The following is a 4,839-nucleotide window of genomic DNA, read 5'->3' on the forward strand; positions in this document are numbered from 1 at the left end:
ACCCTTCAAATACTTGAAGACAACTTTCATTTCTTTATTGAGTCTTTTCTCCTCCGAGCTAAACATCTCCATTTCAAGCTTCATTTTCTCTTCACAGGAACTCAAGGTCCATCATCCCAGTTGTCCTTTTCTGGACAGCTTTATCCTTGTCCCCCCTAACAGGTAAATCCCAATACTTCACATGATATTCTGCAGGTGTTCTCTGATAAGCCAGAGTATAGTGGTATTATCTCCCTAGTCCTGAATACTATGCCTCTCCAGACAACCTAACACTGCATTGATTTTCTTGACTGATAGAACATTATTTACTCATATTAGGCTCCAAGTCCTCTAAAACCCCAAGTACTTCTTCCCCTATCTTATACTTTCAGAGCTGATTTTTTGAACCCAAGTGTAAAGCTTTACAAATGTCACTGTTAAACTTTAAGTTTAACTTTATTTGGCTTAAGATTCTAAACTATTAGGCCTGGGCCGGGAGGACATTTGGCTGCTGGAGATGAGTGGGTCTTTATGGGGAGCGTTTGCTGCTCTGCTCCACTGGGGGCGCGGGGTGCTACTGAGGGGTCCAGCACTTCGGACTCGGAGCTCGGGCCCTGGGGTATCGGGCTCGGGCTCCACGGAGAATCTTGACGCTCTCGTGAAGAAGGACAAGGTGGTGGTGTTCCTGAAGGGTACCCCTGACGAGCCCCAGTGCGGCTTCAGCAACGCCGTAGTACAGATCTTGCGGATGCATGGTGTCTCCAACTAACTATGCAGCCTACAACGTGCTGGAGGATCCTGCCCTCCATCAAGGCATTAAAGAATATTCCAATTGGCCAACTATCCCTCAAGTGTTACCTTAACGGTGAATTTGTTGGTGGTTGTAACATCCTCCTCCAGATGCATCAGAATGGAGATCTAGTGGAAGAACTGAAAAAGATGGGAATTCGTTCAGCACTTTTAGATGCAAAGAAAGATCAAGACTCAAAATAAAAAGCCTGTAGGAATCTTCTTTAAGAAGAGTGTTCCCTGGGGGCAGCTAGGTGGCACAGTGGATAGAGCACCGGCCCTGAAGTCAGGAGTACCTGAGTTCAAATCCGGCCTCAGACACTTAACACTTACTAGCTGTGTGACCCTGGGCAAGTCACTTAACCCCAATTGCCTCACTAAAAAAAAAAAAAAAATTAAGAAGAGTGTTCTCTGACTGGAAATGAAATCTTTTTAGTTTTAAAGACTGGTTACCAGAACAGCCTTACTGGTTTCAGTTCTCATTTTTTTAAGAAGGCAACTCTTTGTACTGACACTAAACAGTATTGAAGTAATTTTCATTTCTGTCTGGTGTTTTAGGCTAAGGATATTCTATCATGAATTTAATTATAACTACTATACTATAATAATTGAATATTATGTTTTGACACAGATGTTTTAAAAATTCATTCTTCTACTATCTTCTACTCTTTACCCTAATGCAAGATTAAACCAAAAGATTTTGAGTCATCCTAGTCAGTTATTATTATTGGCATTATTACTGATTCTAATGTATGTGTCACTATAAAACCCAAAGGAAACATATGTAGCCCTTTTACGGAAAATGATGGACAAGATAACAGTGATGACTTCTGGGTTTTTTAAGAAATAAAAGAAACTGCCAACATATATAAAAGGTCCTTTTTGGTGAAGCTTTCACAACTTTTTATTTGTTATGTATTGTACTTTGATTTTAATAGTAAAAGTAAATGGCCCACAAAAAAGATTCTAAACTATTGAAATATTTTTGAATCCTAATTCTGATGCCTAATGTGTGAGCTATCCTTCTCAACTCTGTTATTTAGAAAAATCAATGGTAAAATTGTTAAATAGCACAAAATTAGAACAAATTCTAAGGGCATGCTACTAAAGACCTCCTCTGAAGTGCCACTAAGTCATCAATGACTGTCATGTCAGGTCATTCAACCATTCCTCAATCCAGTTAAACATCTTTTTTTCCCCACAAGAATTGTGTGAGAAGCTTTAGAAAATGCTTTGCTAAAATCTAGGTAAACTATAGCCATAGATTTCTCCTGCTGTGTCAGTTTTGTGATCCTGCCACAAAAAAGAACAACTTATTCTGGTGTGACTTGTCTTCATGATATCATGCTTGCTCTTTTGAGCACTACTTTTCTAGATGTTTATCAACTATTTCATTAATAATATGCTCTTAAGTTTTTTCTATGACTTAAAGTTATATTCAACTGGCATATAATTCACAAGTTCCATTCTCTTCCCAACCTTTCTTCAAAAAAATTGGTACATTGATCCTTCTCCAACCCATAACTACCTCCTGCTTCACTGTGATCTCTAAAAAATGATTGCAAATGGCTTTGCAATCCTGTTTGGCAGTTTTTCCAGTACCAAAGGTATTATTTACTTATCCCAGGTCATTTTAACACATCAAGGGCAGTTTCATGCTCTCCTCGCTTCACTTGGGCATCAACCCCCATCTGCTATTTTCATTCTGTCCTTTCTGGTCCAAATACAGCTCTCCTCGGAATAGAAAACAGAAGCAAAATAGAATTATGCATCTCTGCCTACTCTCTCATTAGCTATTATCTCTTCCATGCCAAGATGCCATCCTATCTCTTCTTCTAGTCTCCTGTTTTCCGGAGAAAACCTGTTTTTTAAAAGAATCCTTTCTGCCTTTAGCTTTTCCTGACCATTTCAGCTTATTCTGGATTTTAATGCTGTGGAAACTAGTATTAGAGGACAATTTCATGCTTTTGCATTCATGCTCCGTTCCCTGCCCTTACTTCTATGTTTTTTGTTTTTGTTTTTGTTGAGGCAGTTGGGGTTAAGTGACTTGCCCAGGGTCACACAGCTAGTAAGTGTCAAGTGTCTGAGGTCAGATTTGAACTCAGGTCCTCCTGACTCCAGGGCCAGTGCTCTATCCACTGCGCCACCTAGCTGCCCCCAAGAGCTTACAATCTTGAAGAGGCATATAGTATGTACACAAATAACTCATAAAAAGTAGAACATGATGAGTATAGCAGAGAAATATAAAATGCTAAGCAAAGACTAATGAAAGAGTCTGATTAGAGGAATCATGGAAGGCTTCATGGGGTAGAGTAGAATTGGGGGCTTGGAAGGTCTTGACAGATAAGTGGAATGTTAATCACTAGAAATAGGGAAAGGGAGAAAAGTATTCCAAACACGGACTGTGGTGTGAGCTAGAGCACAGAGGTGAAAAGGTTCTGGACCTGTTTAGGAGACAGTCATCCAGATCAGTTAGTATGTAACATGGTTGCTTAAGAATTTGGGCTAACTTAGGTTGGAAAGGTGGAGAGGCACCAGATTGTAAAAGGTGGTCTTAGAATCTAGTGTCTGAGTTGGAAGGGGTCTCATTATAGAGACAAGGCTTTAAATCTTACATACCCTATTCATACTAAGGGCTAAAGAAAGAGAAGTGAGAGAATAATAGATTTTTATTCTCTAGGGCTATTTTCATGCATTGCCTTATATAAACATGAAGAATCTCCTCTCTCCACAGATTTCAATGATGTTGATTATTCTCATTCAACATCAGCATCCTCTTCTGGAAAAAGAGAAAAAAAAGGACTGAGCTTCCAGCACCCAGGATCCCCAATTTCCCTGTCCCCCTTCCCTGAACAATCAAACCACTGAGAAAATTAGCATGGATATTAGGAAAAATAAAAATAAAGAGTTTTATATGGAAAACTGTTGGGTCTTGTGTCTTTAAAAGGAAGGAGGAAAAGCCATAGTCAGTGCTCACCTGGGTTGTTCCTAATAGCATTTCTCTTCCAATGGGAAGAAATTCATAAAACAAAACAGAAATGTCATTCATTGTCAGGCTCATGGACTAGAAAGTAAAATACCAGGGGGTCCCCAATGTATAAACTCGGAACTTATAAACCACCCAGGGGGGTCTGAATCCAGGGTCTCTGGGGCTTTCCAAATGCCTGCTCCCAATGACAGCAACTCACTTTCCATTCCCCAACCTGTTCAGAATCCCAAAGGATCAACTTACCCAACACAATGCCTTCTTTTATGAAGATATGAATAAACCCATGGTGCCCAGAGATACCTCCTCCCTCCATGCCGCTACCTATAATGATACCACTATCAGGAAAATTGCTGCCACCAAACAATAGGGGTACATGAAAGAGTTGGAGTGTGTTCTTGGAAACCCAAGTTAAAACCTGAAATACATTTTTCCCCAACAGAAACAATGTAAAAAATGGTAACAAAGATGAAATAGAACTTTTAGATATAAGGGCATAATATATAGAGGGCTGACCTTGGAGCCAGGTAGGCCTGAGTTCAAGTCCTATTTCTACCATTTACTACCTGTTTGACTATGGGCAAATCACTTAAACTCTCAGTGCACCCCCCAGGAACCCAAGATTCAACATCACAGAAAAGCTGTCATCTGTATCAGCTAAGAAAATCTGTAACGGGTGGGGGGGGGTGGGGGGTGGGGGGAGAGTTTTCTCATGAGGAGTTCTCTCCCTTGTTGAAATATGGTACAGGAGAAATATTCAACACCTCTATTCAACTACCACCTCACCAATGTTTGGGTCACCCCCTTGGTAAGCTGGGAACTGGTTAAATTTCTGCCTTAGGCAGTGGTACAAAGGGATTTGTTTGCAAGACAGTTTGTCCTTCCTGAGAACAAGTTCTAAAGGTTAATGATGTTCACCAATGTAACCCTTGTGTCATACACTCATGCAAGACAGCCTACAGAATTTTTTCTCTCACTTGTCTCCTTGTCCCTATCCAGGAAACTGGGGAAGATACATGCATGGTACTGAAGTGGATTCCCAACTGATAATCATGGAATCAGCAAGCATTTATTAGGCACCTACA

General features: G+C 40.3%; 1 pseudogene; it reads left to right on the forward strand.

Annotated features, from left to right (window-relative positions):
• The first annotated feature begins 496 nt into the window (after nt 1-496).
• Nucleotides 497-972, forward strand: LOC122725768 (annotated as a pseudogene).
• Nucleotides 973-4,839: the final 3,867 nt, after the last annotated feature.

This window comes from Dromiciops gliroides, chromosome 4, assembly GCF_019393635.1.
Source record: "Dromiciops gliroides isolate mDroGli1 chromosome 4, mDroGli1.pri, whole genome shotgun sequence".
Lineage (NCBI taxonomy): Eukaryota > Metazoa > Chordata > Mammalia > Microbiotheria > Microbiotheriidae > Dromiciops > Dromiciops gliroides.